Source organism: Miscanthus floridulus, chromosome 13 (genome assembly GCF_019320115.1).
Source record: "Miscanthus floridulus cultivar M001 chromosome 13, ASM1932011v1, whole genome shotgun sequence".
Classification (NCBI taxonomy): domain Eukaryota; kingdom Viridiplantae; phylum Streptophyta; class Magnoliopsida; order Poales; family Poaceae; genus Miscanthus; species Miscanthus floridulus.
The window spans coordinates 88,196,788-88,213,526 of record NC_089592.1 but is presented as its reverse complement, the minus strand read 5'-3'; the positions used below and the strand labels follow the sequence as shown (position 1 = coordinate 88,213,526).

Here is a 16,739-nt window from a genome sequence, read left to right as displayed (position 1 = left end):
TATTACAATGAAATGTAACATTTGTTCTGTCCAGATCTCCATCTTTGAATTTGAATTGATGTGAGTAATGCTAGTAGCTACTACTAGTACAAATTATTGAAAGTCCTTACTACCTACAAATTATTGATGTGATATTGAAAGTCCTTACTACCTAGCTACAAATTATTGGATCCGTAAAACAATTGTATTAGTTGTACCGCTGAAATTGTTATGTTTATGATGCTCCAATGCTCCAAAGTCAGAAACAGAGTTATGATTTCTTCCAATGCTTCCAGTTGAGCAAATGAACTCAAATGCGCATGCTCTCCTTCGTTTTGGATGTCAAACTCGAAGCTTAGCTCGCGTGTGTGTGTTCGCTAGAAAGAGTGCAGCATTGCTGGGGCTGACATGCCTGCCTGCTGCTTGGGAGGTCAATCATGACCTGAATTTCTTTTTCCTGCTGGGCGGTCCACTTCTGGTGGCACTGTGCCCTACTGTTTGGTACCCATAAACTCGGCAAAATGAAGCACTGCTGCACTGGCATCATCATGCAAAAATTTAGGAACCATGGCCTGCTGATGCTCCAGGAACTTATGCATGCATGTCACTTCAGGGTTCAGGCACTTAGTGCCACATAGGGGTTCAGCTGACAGCTTAATAATACTCTAACCAGCATTAGTTAACGCTGTCATCATAAAACCCAACATGAACCACAAAGCATTGCTTCTGAAAGAAATAAAAAACTTCCCCCGAGAGTTGGCCCGTACACTGTCTGAACCGTATTTACAGGGTTTGAAGTTTGAACGGGCCCAAACATTGTTAACTCAGTTGCCATTTGACATTTGGTACATTGTTAGTAGCTCCGATCACAAATGTATTTATAAGCAAAAACAGGAGTCTTGACTGGCGAGTGGCGAGCAATGTACCAAATTTGCAAGCTCTCCGTGTTTTTTTAGGAGTAGCAGCACGGACGGTTGAGAGGAGGAATAGGAATATTGGGATGGGACGGGATGCACTTGGGCTGGTGGACGAGCCCGCAAACCCATCTTCTTTATTTTATAGGTTTAATTTCTGCTCAAAAAAATTATAGGTTTAATTAGGCGTGTTGCTCACATAATTATGCTTACATATGTGGGATTGCCTAGGCCCAAATGTTGCATTGCATCACTAGCTAAGCAACCCAGCCTAGGCCCCAATGAAGCGCGGAGATGAGATCATATTTACACCCCATGTCGCGTGCCTGAATATTTAAACAAGTTTGCAACTATACCGCTAGTGGTTGTTTGGATGAAGAGTTTATAGATTGGTTTAGATAAAACTAGTTTAACACCGAGTTTCCGCAAAATCTGTTCTGATTTGTTAGTTAGTTAGTTAGTTAAGATCGTATTTACCGGGAATCGTGTTTGGTACATAAAGTGGGTATTAGTTATCCAGTTTTCAGTTTTGAGAAAAACAACTCCCGTTTCCACAAAACCCATTATTTTGAGTTTTCAGGAAATTGGTTGTCTCCATCCTGGTTTTATGCTCACGTAAACAAACAATCAGCGGCCGTCCGACACACTTTGCTTCATTAAAAAAAAGTATGTTATTTCGAGGGAGCATCATGGGACAGGGCGCGACGGCGCGTACTAGGACTAGGAGCGCTACGTCTCTGAAAGTCGGTGGTTACACGACCTTGGTCAGCAGCATCTGCACAAACTCCTCCAGGTCCCTGTGCGATCTCCCGCCCACCGCCACTGCGGCCGCCGCCAAGCGTCCGAGCTCCGCCGCGCGCTCCCTCACGGTCTCCCCCTCCTCCCCGACGGCCGCGGCGATCGCCGCAGCCATCGTTCCGCGAGCAGCCGCGCGTCCGTGAACTGGTCGGCGCCCATGGGCCACGCCAGCATGGCCACCCCGGCGGCGGCCGCCTCCAGCACCGAGTTCCAGCCGCAGTGCGTGAGGAACCAGCCCACGGCGCGGTGGCGCAGCACCTCCACCCGCGGATCACCAGCCCGCGCGACGCCGTGGCCGCCTCGAACCCGTCCGGCACAGCCGTGCCCGCCCTCGCCGCCCACACGAACGCCGCCGAGCTCCGCCGACAGCGCCTGCTGCGTCCCGAAGCTGACGTACACCACGGAGCCATCCGGGAACGCGTCCAGCCACGCGGACACCCGTGCCGCCGCCACCGCGGGCTTCCCGCCGCGGTCGCCGCCCGGCGTGGCGGTGGCCACGCCGGCGTCCGACAGCGGACCCACGGCGAACACCCGCTTCGACGCCAGGTCCGGGAGCGGGTGCGTCACGTAGTCCGCCTCCAGGGACGCGAACGTGTTGGCGACGAAGCACGCGCTGCCCAGGTTCCAGAGGAAGAGCTGCCGGATCGCCTCGGACACCTCGTCGCCGGCCTCGTACTGCCGGAACAGCCCCGACAGGTGGCGCCACGGGAAGGTAGGCAAGCCGGGGACCTCCGGGAACGTGACCGCCTCCTCGTCGGCGGGCTGCGCCAGAGGGCGTGCGACATGGCGAGGTGGAGCGCGCAGGAGGGGGAGAAGGTGACGTGCGGCAAGCCCAGCTCCTTGGCCAGCGGCTGCGTCCACCCGGTTAAGAAGTCGGAGACGACGGCCGTCACGCGGTGGGCGTGCCGTCTCTGCTCGTTGCACCAGGCGAGGAGCGGTGCGCGGAGCGCCGCCAGGGAGGCCATGAAGGGCCGGAAGAGGTGGCGCGGGAGGTCCTTGGTGTTCTCGCCGCTCCCCGGCGGGAGCAGCGGCGACGACGGGAAGGGCAGCGCGAGCACGGCCACGGACGGGCACGCACGGACCAGCGGCGCGAGCAGAGCGGCGTTGCCGGACGTGACGGCAAGGCAACGGTGACCGCGAGGCCGCGCGCGGCGAGCAGCGCCGCGAGGTCCAGGAGCGGCAGCATGTGGCCCTGCGCCGGGTACGGCACGAGAAGCACGTGCGGGTCTTCGCCGCCGCCGCCGCCTCTGCCGTTGCTCGCAAGGTCCTGCGGTGGCGGCGCGTGCGTGCCCATGGACAACTGGAGAAGGACAATGGATGGACCCGAGCCGTTGGGTTTTTTTTTCCTTAGATGGAAACAAGGGCGCTACAGGTTAATAAATACTCGACCAAGTTTATTATTATTGGTTAATAAAGTCTTCCGTTACAGTTCCTCGTTTAGAATGTACGTACTCCTTCCACGAAAGAATACACGTCTCCTTTTTCAACGAGTCAAATTGCTACTTTTATTCGTCTTGGGCTGAGGGAGTAGTACGTTTTACATCATGAAAGTTCACATGGCATGGATTGATAAAAAAGAATGGAAATCTTAGGGATCAAATAGTTTCAAGATTAACTAATTCCATATAGAAATAGTAACAGCATTTCTATCTTTAAGTAGGTTTATTATAAAAAATTATTCCATAACTAATCTAGTAATATATATTTATTAGACATCATAAATATTAATGGTTTATTATATAATATTTTATTATATTTGGGATTGTCGTGACTCCTCACAAAATGAGATTTTTATTACTTTTATTTAGGGAGAACAATATTTTTATTATTTTTATGAGAGATTTTTTTTTAAGTGCAGATGGATGGGCTTGTCGTTCAGTTCCCAGACAAAAATATAATGGAGACCCGCTCGAACTCGATCTTGACCAGCAGATATGTTGCTTTTCAAATGACTGAAGGTTTTTCGCGATTCAGTTCCGTCAGTCAAATTCGTTCAGCTATCCGACTCACTTTCTTTTGACTGCTGCAGAAATTTGCAGTCGACTGGTCAATACACCAACCCTAGTAGGAAGTTGGTCTGAAAAATGCATGCATTGTTAACATTGTGGTACAAACAAAGGAAAAAGTCTACTTAAACCCCCACCTTTTATACATGGTCTACTTCACCCCCCAACTATGAAACCGTCTGTTTTACCCTCCGGGCGGTTTTTGACAGCGGTTTTGCTACAGTAACAGCGAGTTTGCTACAGTAATGGTGGGTTTGAATTTTTTTATTTTCGGTGAATCTTTGAAAAATCACAGTAAATCATAGAAAAATCATAAAATAAAAAATCTAATTTTGTTGGACTCCACATGAGTAGATCTACATAGTGAATATATAATACGGTATGCTTTAATACAAAATTTTTACTGTAGCCTTAGATTAATTGGAAAATCTAATTTTGTCTGTAATTAATTGGAATAATTCATAGTTGCAGCTTCTATGGTCCAATTGTGGTGAAATTTTTATGGTACGCTAATTATTGTATGCTTGAACTATAGTAAAAATTTCGTACTCATTGGACTATGTATAACTTAGTTATAGATAAATTCTAATTAATTACAGACAAAATTGGATTTTCCAATTAATCTAAAGCTACAAAAAAAATTTGTACTAAAGCATACCATATTATATATTCACTGTGTAGATCTACTCATGTGGAGTCTAATAAAATTAGATTTTTTATTTTATGATTTTTCTATGATTTACTATGATTCATCGAAAATAAATAAAAAAAAGGAATTCAAAACACCGGGCACTGTAGCAACCCACCGTTGCTGTAGCCGAACGCTGTTACTGTAGCAAAACCGCCGCTGAAAACCGCCCAGGGGGTAAAATAGACGGTTTTAAAAAGTTCAGGTGGTAAAACAGACAGTTTCATAGTTAGGGGTGAAGTAGACCCAGTATGAAAGGTGGGGAGTTAAGTAGACAATATCGATCGAGATGGCGTGTGTTCCTTCCACCGCCGGGTCAACTGAAAATCAATAGCGATGGTGCCTTCATCCAAGAGAATTTGACAGGTGGTTTGGGCTTCATCATCGAGGACCATCATGGCGAAGTGTGATTGCTGCCGAAATTGCAATCCGCGTGATTACTGCCGAAACAGCGGCTTGTGCGAAAGCATTGCAATCCGCGACTGGCTATGGAATATCTCGGATACAGCTCGAAGTGGACTCATCGGTGTTGAAGGAGGCGCTCCAATCGTCTACTATGGACCTCGCAGCTAGTAGGATGTTGCTAAGAGACACTCGTGATCTCCTGCAACTACGGACCTCGCTACTCGTGTATAATGATGTTCTTTTCAGTAGTACACTACAGAATAAACAATCACTGCCAAAATTTTAAAAACCGACTGATAGATGCATCACTGCCGGTTCGTAAAGAAAAAAACCTATCACTGTCAGATCTTCTAACAAATTGACAATGATAAATATTATAACTGTCAGTTAGTAATAAAAGCCGATCTATCACTATCGGTTGCATTACCCAACCTCCAGTGTTCCACAGGCTCCAGACCCAAAATTTTTATTCATCCCGGTAAACTTTCCACTGACACCGTGCACACCTTTCTTCATCTCTCTCCACTCTCTCTCCTAGATTTATTTCTCTGCTCCTCCCAACTCCTCACCCCTCCGCTCGATCTTCCCAAATCCACCCCGGCACGCTCCACTCCGGCGAGGGCACCATGCCGCCGTGGGCGCCAGCGAGCGGTCGGGACACCGGCGTGGCGCGAGCACGGATCCACCCCGCGGGAGCGCTGGCGAGCGGGGCACGCAGATCCACCCCGACAACTTCTTCCTCCTGGCGCTGGCGAGCAGCTCGGCGCGGATCCACCTGGTGACTTCGTCTTCCTCCTGGCGCGGGCGAGCGGCTTGGCGCAGATCCACCCCGGCGGCTTCTTCTTCCTCCTGGCCTCCCGCCCCTCCCTGTATGTTGGATGAATCAATTTGTGGAATCTCAATTTGTCGATGAGTTGATGTGTTGAACCCTTCTCCTTTGTGTGTGATGGACGAATCGATTTATGTATGAGTTGATTTGTAATGTGTTGAATCCCTCCTCGTTTGTCTGTGATGTATGAATTATTTCTTAGATGAACTGCGGTGGCAGCCGAGTTTCTTGTATGAATCTCTCCTCGTTTGTGATGTATGAATAGTTTCTTGTATGATTTGTGGACGAGCATGCTTGCTGGATTCCTATTTTTTGTGTTTTCTAAGGCCTATCAGTGCCGGGTGAAGTACCGGCAGTGGTAGCAAAGAGTCATCACTGCCGATTACCTCGTGCCGGTTCAAAGTCCGGCAGTGTTTTCCTGTTCTGCAGTAGTGTTTAATCCCTAGAAACTACAATTCTGCCGTGCATGAGCTAGCTAGCCTAGGGTTGAGTTGGGATCCGGGGTGAGTCTTATGTTTGGATGAGCCCCCTCCCAGAGTTTGTAAAAAGTTTGGTGGCTCGCGACTCTGTCGAGCCTATGGTTCCAATAACAACTGCAGTGGGGGCGTGTGCGTGCCCATAGACAACCGGACAAGGACAATGGATGGACCTGAACGGTTGGGGTTATAACTCATGTTAACAAATACTCGACCAAGGTAATTATTATTGGTTAATAAAGTCTTCCATTGCCGTTCCTCATTTAGAAAGACTAATAATACAGTTTGCTTCTGGCTATATGGATATTTGCAGCTCATCTCTTAGCTCACTTATATAGTAGTTAGTTCTTTACTATTAATATATAGTCCATTTGTCTCTCTCACAAAGTTTTTTGGTTTTTTATTTAAGCCGACTGTAAGCTTACAACCTTCTCCTCTCTCTTTCCCTCTTCTTCTTTTTAATAAAATTTAGGCGGGGAATCTCTCTCCCTTAGTAGTTCTTCCTAAAAAAATATAGTTGCTCTTAGAATGTTTCCATGAAAGAATAGAGGTCTCTTTTTTCAATGAGTCAAATTGCTACTTCCAAGGGCATTCCCAGTGGGCATCAGAGTTATTTTGTAGCTACTAAGCTATCAAATAAGCATTTTCGATGATGTGATAACATTTTTAAGAAAAGAGAAAGAAAATAAGTTTTACGGGGACGAAACTCTCACAATTACCAACTCTTTATGGGTCATAAAATTAAATGCATATTAAACCATAGAATAAAACTTTTCACTGAGAATAAGTGTTTTATTCATGTTTCATTCCATTCTATGTGATATGACAGTTTTGAAAAGAACAGCACAAAACTCCTGACCGATCAAAATAGTCAAAAATAGTATATGTACTTATTCGTGTTGGACTGAGGGAGCAGTGCGTTACATCATGAAAGTTCACGTGGCATGGATGGATGGATAAAAAGAGAATGAAAGTTTATTATAAAAATTTATTCCATAATTAATCAAGTAATATATATTTATTATTAGACATCATAAATATTAATGTTTTATATAGTATAAATTTGGGATCGTTTTGACTCCTCAGAAAACGAGCTTTTTCATTACTTTCTGGAGAGGGAAAACAATATTTTCATTATTTTTATTTAGGAGAGAACATTTTTATAAGTGCAGATATGGGCTTGTCGTTGAAGAAAAAATGGAGACCCACTCGAACTAGAGCAGCAGATCGACCAGCAGATATGTTGCTTTTCAAATGACTGAAGCTTTTGCGCGGTTCAGTCGGTCAAATTCGTCCAGCTATCCGATTCATCTCCAACCCTATGCACTTTCTTTTGACTGCCGCACAAGTTTGCAGTCGATATTGGTCAATAGTAGGAAGCAGGTCTGAAAAATTAAACTGGCAGATGCATGCCATCGTCAATCGCTGTCGAAGCGTGGTTGGCGAAGAAGGACCTGCAACTGCAACTGACTAGTGCAACCCTGCTGGCGTGAGTCGCTTGTGAGCTTTCCGGGTTCCACTGTTAGTCCATGGATGTCGCCGCGCATCGGTCCGGTCCTCCTCCGTCCCCCCGTGCTCTCCAAAAGGGCCAGGAAAATTTGAGAAAAGCGGCGACCACTGAGAGCAAGATTCTAGATGTTGATTTGCTGATGCTTTCCCAACTTGGTCCATGGCATTTTTTTTCTTCTTATACATTTTGATCAACATATACTTTAGAATGCTATTTTCTTTGTACATTATCTAGTACTTACTGCTATAGAATGCTATTTTCTGTTGAAAAATAAGGCATTTTCATATTTATTTTAATCTATAAAAATAACGCAATAAAAAAGAGAGTGAAGTCATGAATAAAAAGACAGAAACAATTCACGACAAATGTTAACATGATGATAAGACAAATTATAGAGCCAGAACATATGTGAAACATTGTTTTACATAGCTGAATCATCACAGACATGATCGTTTTACATAGCTGAAGCATCACAGACATGATCACAAATATAAAAGATGTGTTCTCAAATATTAAGATCATGATGATCACAAAATTAATAGAAACCAGAAAACCAGTACTAGCATAATCATCCAAATCAACCAAACAGAGCATGTTGAATATGAAAGCAGTATTGCCTAGGAACATCATGATATTGATAATGAAACTCAGAAGAGGATGAAGGAGATTATACCCTGCGGCGGAGCCGCTCGCACCAGGAAAAGCCATGGTGGTGCTTTGCTGTTGTAGTCGTCCCGCTCGATGCAGTGCAGAAAAGGACGCCGTGAAGAGGCACCGCTACAGGTTCAGCAGCGAGTAGTCGTGTCACCACCGACACTCCCCAAAAACGTAATCGCCCATCTTCACCCGAGCAGATGAAGCCCACGACGGAGATGCGTTCCGGAGGCCTACTCTTCCATCTCTGGTGTGTATTTCGCCAAGAGAACTTAACCGAGAAGGGATGATTTGTTTTATAGGCAGAGGCCAGAAGACGAGAAGTCGACGGCACCGAGGGATCACACCTCCCTTCTGCGGTGGGAGAGACGGAGACGGAGAGCCAGAAGTCACGGGAGTTAACCTCCAATCAATTCGTCACAGGAAACGGAAATGGAGTTTCAAAAATAAAGGCCTCGCCCGTCCGCTCGCTCGCCGCCGCCCGCCTGCCTGCCTACCTCGCCTCGCCACGCCCACGCCCACGGGCTCGGGTCGGGCCGGGCGGCGGCGGCGCGCGCGCGCGTGTGGCATCCAGGTGATTCACTTTTACTTCTCAAATAGATCGATCAATGATCAAGTATTTAAGTAGAGTCGCCTCTCAATTAAATTCCCATATGGTATAAAACCATTAATGTACATGTACGGACCATAGAGTTTAATAGAGATATTAAATAAATGGGCCAAGCCCATAATATCTAACAATCCCCACCAAACTCTAGGGTACGCAGTTTGAAATTCTCAGAACCACATTCCTTTTATATACCAGTGTTTCGTTGGAGACTGTTAAGTTGAACATCCATCTAGAGAGCTAGCTACACTCATCCACAACTGAACAATGGACAGAACTTTGAATTGACAGTTTTGTGCGAGATGAGTTTCACATAACCTCTTAACTGATACTAGGCTGCCAAGTGCCTTCCCTCTGTTTTGAAGCATATAAGTCACACTTCGAGGCCTTTTCATGAGCATCTAGAGATTACCCACATCTCATAGATTGTGACTAGCAATCGAGCTCATATAGGTGTGTTCCTTATAGGATGTTCTGTAGGACAACATCCCCGCTATACCAAGCCGCTCGGATCACATTAAGAACTTAATCATCCTGCCTAACAGTATTAGAGAGACGGTGCATCTCCAACGAACTGAGCTATAATCTAAGGGGTCTCTCCCTCAGTCAATCAACAGCTTGTTTCGCCATCCTAATTCACGGGATCTCCGATCACATAGGATAGGTTACCACTGTTGATGGCTCTATGTGGGTCTCAAACCCAGTTCTCTCGACGCACCTTCTATCACATTGCGTGACAGACCCTTAGTGAATTGATCTGCCAGATTATTTGATGTATGGACATAGTCCAATGCAATTACTCCGGAGTTTCTCAGTTTTCTGACAGTCTTCAAACGTCTCTTCACATGCTTTGTGGACTTCATGTTATCCTTAGAACTGTTTACCTTAGTGATCACAGTTTGATTATCACAGTTCATGGAAATTGCTGGGATTGGTTTCTCAACAATCGGCAAATCCATCAGGAGATCACGGAGCCACTCTGCCTCAGCACTAGCGGTATCCAATGCGGTCAGTTCTGCTTCCATTGTAGACTTCGTTAAGATAGTCTGCTTGCAAGACTTCCAAGAAACAGCACCACCTCCAAGTAGAAACACGTATCCACTCGTGGCATACAGCTGATCCGCATCAGAAATCCAATTAGCATCACAATAACCCTCTAGTACCCTCGGATACCCCGAAAAGTGAATGCTGTAACTCATTGTCCCTTTCAAATAGCGCAACACTCTCTCAAGAGCATTCCAGTGAGTATCTCCAGGATTTGACACAAACCGGCTCAGTTTGCTTACAGCGAACGAGATATCAGGCCTGGTTGCGCTAGCTAGGTACATAAGAGAACCAATTATCTGTGAATATCTCAATTGGTCTCTTGCAATTCTGTGATTCTTCCTCAAATGAATACTTGGATCGTACGGAGTAGGAGCAGGCGTACACTCATTGTACCCAAATCGGTTCAAGACCTTTTCCACATAGTGAGACTGCATAAGAGTTACCCCACCATTTCCTTCCTTCCTTGAAAGCTTAATGTTGAGAATAACATCAGCCTCTCCCAAGTCTTTCATCTCAAAGTTACTCGACAAAAAATCTTTTACTTCTTTAATCACATTTAGATTGTTGCCAAATATTAATATATCATCCACATATAAGCATAGTATCACACCATCACCACCACCAAACCGATAATATACACATTTATCAGCTTCATTCACAACAAAGCCGGCTGATGTTAAAGTTTTATCAAACTTCTCATGCCACTGCTTGGGGGCTTGCTTTAGGCCGTACAGGGACTTCAATAACTTATAAACTTTACCCTCTTGACCATTTGCAATAAACCCATCAGGCTGATCCATGTAGATCTCTTCCTCAAGCTCTCCATTTAGGAAGGCTGTCTTAACATCCATCTGATGAATGAAAAGACCATGTGAGGCAGCCAGGGATAGCAACACACGAATGGTCGTCAATCGAGCAACAGGTGAGTAAGTATCAAAGTAATCTTCACCTTCCTTCTGTGTATAACCCTTAGCAACAAGCCTAGCTTTGTACTTCTCAATTGTACCATCAGGCCTCAGCTTCTTTTTAAACACCCATTTACAGCCCACAGGTTTGCAACCAAATGGACGATCAACCACTTCCCACGTCCCATTGGACATAATGGAGTCCATCTCACTTTGCACTGCCTCCTTCCACATGTCAGAATCAGGAGAAGAGTATGCCTCAGAAATGGTTGTGGGAGTGTCATCCACGAGATATATAATAAAGTCTTCTCCAAAGGATTTTGCAACTCTTTGCCTCTTACTCCTTCGAGTGACAGTATTATCATCCTCCTCAGGATTTTGCTCAAGCTCATGGGTGTTATCATCAGCGTGTATATTTGATTCATGAAGTTCAGGAATAGGATCATGACTAGACATGCTAGATGCACCTATTTTCATTGGAAATTCATTCTCAAAGAACGTGGCATCTCTAGACTCCATGACCGTTCCAACAGCCATATCAGGAGCACTAGAATTTATTATTAAAAACCGATAGCCCACACTATGAATGGCATAGCCTAAGAAAACACAATCTACAGTTTTTGGTCCAAGTTTTCGCTTTTTGTTTATTGGCACGTTCACTTTGGCCAAACAACCCCAAACGCGAAGATAAGAAATATTTAATCTCTTTTTCTCCCAATCCTCAAATGGAGTGATTTCTTTGTTCTTTGTGGGCACTCTATTTAGGACATGATTCGCAGTTAAAATTGCCTCACCCCACCATTCCTTAGATAAACCAGCTGTCTCCAACATGGCATTCACCAAGTCAGTTAGAGTGCGGTTCTTTCTTTCAGCAATCCCATTGGATTGTGGTGAGTATGGAGGTGTCCTCTCATGAATTATACCGTGCACCGCGCAAAACTCAGAAAATTCATTAGAGAAATATTCTCCCCCGCGATCGGACCGCAACCGTTTGATATGCTTTTCAAGTTGATTCTCAGCCTCAGCTTTAAAGGTTTTAAAATAATGTAATGCCTCATCTTTTGTTTTAATTAGGTACACATAGCAATATCGAGTGCAATCATCTATGAACGTTATGAAGTATCTCTTACCACCTTTTGTCAAAATTCCGTTCATTTCACAAATATCGGAATGGATGAGATCAAGTGGAGCCAACTCTCTCGCCACAGCTGCCTTGTGAGACTTGCGAGGTTGTTTTGCCTCAACGCATGTATGACATTTGGAGCTTTTGGCAACGTCAAATTTAGGAATTAAATTCAAACCAGCTAAGCGGGACATGCAACCAAGATTAACATGACATAATCGAGAATGCCAAACATTCATCTCAACATTAACGTTATTAACGACATTATTCACTGCAAGAGGTAAAGTATCAACCAAAGACAAGCGGAACAAGCCTCCGCTCTCATAGCCTTTTCCAACAAAGGTTCCATACTTTGACATAACACATTTATTCGACTCAAACACAAGTTTAAAACCGTCTCGACATAGCAGAGAGCCACTAATAAGATTTTTCCTTATTGAGGGGACATGATGCACGTTCTTGAGTTGCACGGTCTTCCCCGAAGTAAGCTTCAGATCCACCGTACCAACACCATGAACACCAGCACGCGCGCCATTCCCCATCAGCAAGGCTCCACTCCTCCCGACCTGGTAAAAAGAAAACAAGGACTTATCAGCACACACATGTATATTTGCACCTGTATCAACCCACCAATCAGGTGAGGAACAAACTGTAAATGCAGATAAATTACCATACCCAGCAGCGTCTGCATCAGTCTCAATGGTGTTGACTGTCTTCGCCTTTGGTGGAGGCTTCCACTTAGCCTCAGGACACTCTCTAGAAAAGTGCCCAGTGTTCCCACAAGTGAAGCAGTTCATCTTTGCCTTGTCTAATCCCATCTTCTTATTATTACCTTTCTTGAAGAAGGTAGTGGATTTCTGCTTAAGCTCCTGCTGGGGCTTCTTCTTTTGTGGCTTAGGACGAAACTTTTGCACCACATGTGCACTAGTAGTCGTCTCACCATTCCCACCCTTGCTCTTTCCCTTAACATCCTTTGCTCTTGCCTTGTCCTCAACATCAAGAGTGCCAACAAGTTCAGCAATGCTAAACTGCTGCCTCTTGTGTTTCAAGGTAGTAGCAAAATCAGTCCAGGAAGGTGGCAGCTTAGCAATAATGCAACCTGCCACGAACCTGTCAGGGAGAGGACAGCCGTACAGCTCCAATTCCTTCACCAGTCCCTGTATCTCATGAGCCTGTTCGACTACAGGACGGTTATCAACCATCTTGTAGTCATGGAACTGCTCTATGATGTACAGCTCAGAACCGGCGTCGGAAAGACCGTACCGGGCCTCAAGGGCTTCCCACACAGCTCTGCCAGTCGGGAGTGGTATGTAGGCATCAACTAGAGAATCATTGATGATGCTCAACAGTGCAGCCTTGCACATGGTCTCAGCATGTCCCCAAGCCTGCTCATCCTCATCGGATCTCACAGTAGCAGGTTGCTCATTGAGCACATGACCATAGCGCATGGCCGACAACCACAGAAGGGCTTTCTCATGCCACCTCTTGTAGTGAGTGCCCTCAAACGGCGTAGGCTTTAGCATACCCGCAAAGCCAACATATGAAAATGGCCTGAAATTTATGTTTTTGGATTGTTGAAAAATAAGGCATTTTCATATTTATTTTAATCCATAAAAATAACGCAATAAAAAAGAGAGTGAAGTCATGAATAAAAAGACAGAAACAATTCACGACAAATGTTAACATGATGATAAGACAAATTATAGAGCCAGAACATATGTGAAACATTGTTTTACATAGCTGAATCATCACAGACATGATCGTTTTACATAACTGAAGCATCACAGACATGATCACAAATATAAAAGATGTGTTCTCAAATATTAAGATCATGATGATCACAAAATTAATAGAAACCAGAAAACCAGTACTAGCATAATCATCCAAATCAACCAAACAGAGCATGTTGAATATGAAAGCAGTATTGCCTAGGAACATCATGATATTGATAATGAAACTCAGAAGAGGATGAAGGAGATTATACCCTGCGGCGGAGCCGCTCGCACCAGGAAAAGCCATGGTGGTGCTTTGCTGTTGTAGTCGTCCCGCTCGATGCAGTGCAGAAAAGGACGCCGTGAAAAGGCACCGCTACAGGTTCAGCAGCGAGTAGTCGTGTCACCACCGACACTCCCCAAAAACGTAATCGCCCGTCTTCACCCGAGCAGATGAAGCCCACGACGGAGACGCGTTCCGGAGGCCTACTCTTCCATCTCTGGTGTGTATTTCGCCAAGAGAACTTAACCGAGAAGGGAGGATTTGTTTTATAGGCAGAGGCCAGAAGACGAGAAGTCGACGGCACCGAGGGATCACACCTCCCTTCTGCGGTGGGAGAGACGGAGACGGAGAGCCAGAAGTCACGGGAGTTAACCTCCAATCAATTCGTAATTCGTCATAGGAAACGGAAATGGAGTTTCAAAAATAAAGGCCTCGCCCGCCCGTCCGCTCGCCTGCCTGCCACGCCCACGCCCACGGGCCGGGCCGGGCGGCGGCGGCGGCGCGCGCGCGCGTGTGGCATCCAGGTGATTCACTTTTACTTCTCAAATAGATCGATCAATGATCAAGTATTTAAGTAGAGTCGCCTCTCGATTAAATTCCCATATGGTATAAAATCATTAATGTATATGTACGGACCATAGAGTTTAATAGAGATATTAAATAAATGGGCCAAGCCCATAATATCTAACATTTTCTGCCTACCATATGGATTACTTTAGTATTGCCAATAATCAATATTGTTACTTACTGAAGCCAATAATCAATATTGTTCCCTAGTACTTACTGCTATAGAATGCTATTTTCTGCATAGTCCATAGGGATTACTTTAGTATTGCCAATAATCAATATTGCTGTACTAGGGAACTAATTTATTCTGACTTGCCATTTTTCATCTTGTTGCTGGTCTATTTACTTACTGAAGTCAGTTTGCTGTAAATCCTAGTGAGATTAATTTTCAATATCCTTTAAAAGTTCAGAAAACCAAATTTGCTCGTGCTCTTTAGTGTTAGAATCTGATTTTTGTTTTCCTAAATACTAAAGCTAGGAAATATTTCAGATTAATTAATTTGTAGTTCTTCTCCCGAGCATTGTTGTGTTGGACTTGAAATTTTAAGTTCTTCTATAAATATTATAGGCTAATATTGTTAATATTTTTACAGTGCTCCTTCTCTTAAGCAATGGCTTAATTGCTTTACCATCGTAGTGGTTATATTGCTAGGCTGTCCGAAGTATAGCAGTCTAGCAGTAGCAGATGGTCCTATTAGAAAATTCTTTTGTGCACTCAAGTTAAAAAAAAGGTGGATCATCCTAATACATATGCTTTATTCTTATTTATTACATGTTAAGAACCATTGAATTATGGTCGTGCGGAAGTACTTAGAACAAGACAATGGAAATATGGCTGGTTACTTGAACATTATTCAACATATATTATAAGCTACCTAATATATTTTCCCCGTGTTAAGAGACGAAAAGAATCCACTTGAGTCCACTCTTGTTCACTTTTGGTGAATAGGCACAACATAAATTGAATTGAAATAGTTTTAGATGCTTTGTTATTGTTTTTGTAAATATGGTATAGCAAATTATTACTATTAAAATATGATAAAAATGATTAGAGCTGGCTTAAAAGCCAATTGTTGGCTCCGGTGCATGGCAGTAATGCCTGAACCCGCTGAAGCCTCGGAGGTGGTGCCCCAATTCGAGTAGGACGGGGTCATCCTTGACTCTGTAAACAATACTTTACCGCCGCGAGTTGCGTTTAGAGTAATGCAGTGAGTCGCGTTGGGGCGTTTGGGTCCCGTCGCAGATTGCCGAGGTATGCCGCTGCCGAGATAACCCGGCCAAGACTAGCTCGGCGGCTCGCTTGCGGCTTCAAAGTTACTCGACGGCTTGCACAGCTTCCACGTCTCTGCAATTCGCACGTCTTGAAATAAGGGTATATTTGGATCCAATGCTCTAAACTTTAGAGCTCTAAAAATTTTAGAGCATTTTAGATCATTTTTGAGGTCTAAAGCTCTAACGCGAGGTGAGCTAAAGTTCAGAACTAATTTTAGACTATCTATTTGGAGCTTTAGCTCTAAATAGGCTCGCGGTGCCGTCTTGGAGTTAAATCATCGCTTGATCGCCGCCTGGGTACGTGCACGCCGTATGGATGGTAACATGTACGTCTGATTTTCTCAATGGATGGCTTGCTTGCATCATCTTGCATGCATGGGTGCTCTAGATCGCGCTTGGTTATTTGCCACCCGGCCATGACGTAGTCATTGATTGGCTGGCTTGCTCGGCCATGCATATGCTTCTGCGTCTTGTTTATTTGCCCTGGATCTTGTCAGCTGGGTCCATGCGTAGTGCCGACAGCGAGGCCCAGAGTTTGGGGTCGAGGTCGACGAAGTTTGCCGCGGATCCTGATTGATCATGCCGTTGCAGGACGCAGAGCCACGCTGCCGCTCGACTCACGCACCGAAGCGTGCTGGCGCGGATTGCGACAGGTGCCGCGGCTAGTTGTGCGGTGATATAGGGTCCGACCAGGGTGGCAGCGAGTCCACCGCGGACCACCCGGCCAGCCGGTCCGCGCCGACCACCCAGATTTATTTTCGCGTCGCGTGTAACCTGTGGAAGTGGGCCTATTTGAGATTGCTTATTAGGCCAGCGGGTCCGCTCGCGTCCATCCCATCGTGGCTTCCCGCTCGCCTCGCCCTTCCCGCTCGTGCCACGTGAATGAGAGGAGAAAAGCACATGAATACAGAGAAAAGAGAAATAATAATAATAATCAAAAGTAGTGCACGAGAGGGCTCAAACG

At 45.2% G+C, this 16,739-nt stretch overlaps 1 pseudogene; it reads right to left on the bottom strand.

The window, feature by feature from the left end:
• Nucleotides 1–1,644: 1,644 nt before the first annotated feature.
• Nucleotides 1,645–3,031, bottom strand: LOC136498839 (UDP-glycosyltransferase 89B2-like; annotated as a pseudogene).
• Between the last annotated feature and the right edge of the window lie 13,708 nt (nucleotides 3,032–16,739).